The sequence below is a fragment of the Vidua chalybeata genome, chromosome 6 (assembly GCF_026979565.1).
Source record: "Vidua chalybeata isolate OUT-0048 chromosome 6, bVidCha1 merged haplotype, whole genome shotgun sequence".
In the NCBI taxonomy this organism is placed as follows: domain Eukaryota; kingdom Metazoa; phylum Chordata; class Aves; order Passeriformes; family Viduidae; genus Vidua; species Vidua chalybeata.
The window spans coordinates 12,290,428-12,291,777 of record NC_071535.1 but is presented as its reverse complement, the minus strand read 5'-3'; positions in this window follow the sequence as shown (position 1 = coordinate 12,291,777).

The following is a 1,350-nucleotide window of genomic DNA, read 5'->3' as shown; positions in this document are numbered from 1 at the left end:
CTTTTTCCTGGTGCTACTGCCTGTTTTTTATTTAGTCTCTTCTGCTTTTCTTTTGATGTTATGCAAAGCATAGATTCCCAGTCCACACTGTAGAAAGGGATTATCCTGCTTCCTCCTACCCTTCCACACAGCCTGTGCTCATTCTTCTGAGACACTCTTCTTTGTGGGGAAGATCTTGCTGTGTTTATTTTAACCTGGATCTTTATTTTCCCCATCTTGTTTGCCACAAAGCAAAGCTACAGTAACACTTTGACCAGATGGTCTAGTAGGGCTGGAAATAAGTCTCTGAACTAAATGCTGCTTAAAATGGTGTTGCCACTGAAGAAATGTGTCTGCAATTTGAGCCAGAGACAGGAGAAGGAATGTCCTGCACCCCGTTCTTCTGCAGATGTGCCTGAATAGCTCACTGCATTTAGACTTGCAGCCAGGCTCTGCTAGGGAGAAAAAACTATAATTTGAAAATGCTGCCTTCCAGAAATGTGGATGCCTAATAGAAGTTTGGGCCTCCTCTATCACGAAATACAGAGAATTAAAGGCAATTGATTATGTCACTTTTGTTTCTTATCTTTCTGAATTAAGAGGGCAAGAACACAGTCTATACACTGTCAGGTTCCTGTGGTGGTTTCCATACCAGGAGAGTAACATCCCAGAGCTTTCCCTGACCTTGCTGCTGTTGTGCACCATCTCATTCAGTGCAGCAGTGGGATAGCAAGCCCAGAAGGTTGATGCTGCTTTTGATAATACAATCAGTACCTCACAGTGTTACTACATATGACTTTCATCTTGCCATAATACCTGTATGGCAAGGGAAGGTTTAGTCCATCTATCAGTAGACCAGCTCTTCAAGACCTTGTGCTGGAAATCTCATTATATCCTCCTAGACATTAATGAAATCTCGTTGGGAAGGCTGAGGACTCTTCAGCTGGACATGTGTTCCCAGGAGCTGATGCAATAGGGAGTGGGATGCAGCATGCCAGGCTAGATGTGCTGGTGGCATAACAAATGGCTCAGTCCTGGGAATATGTCAAAGGCAGGGCAGTATCTCTGTGCTCTGGGGAGTGGGGGGGAAGCTGTGACAGGAGAGGCATATGTTGTGAACAGCACACAGACAGCTCGACAGACACTGGCAAATTGTGCTGTGGAAATGTGAGATGCCACCACACCAGGGCTCTGCTCAGTGCTACCAACAAACTAGTTGAGATTTATTAGTTACGCACACCTAACTGCCTTCTGCCACCTCTGCAATGAGGTCAGGCACCTCCAAGGAGGGCTCAAGGTGGGTGTTAGCATGTTAAAATTCTGCAGTGAGTTCTGTCAGCCCTCATGTGCCCAAGACCAGAGCTTCCTGAC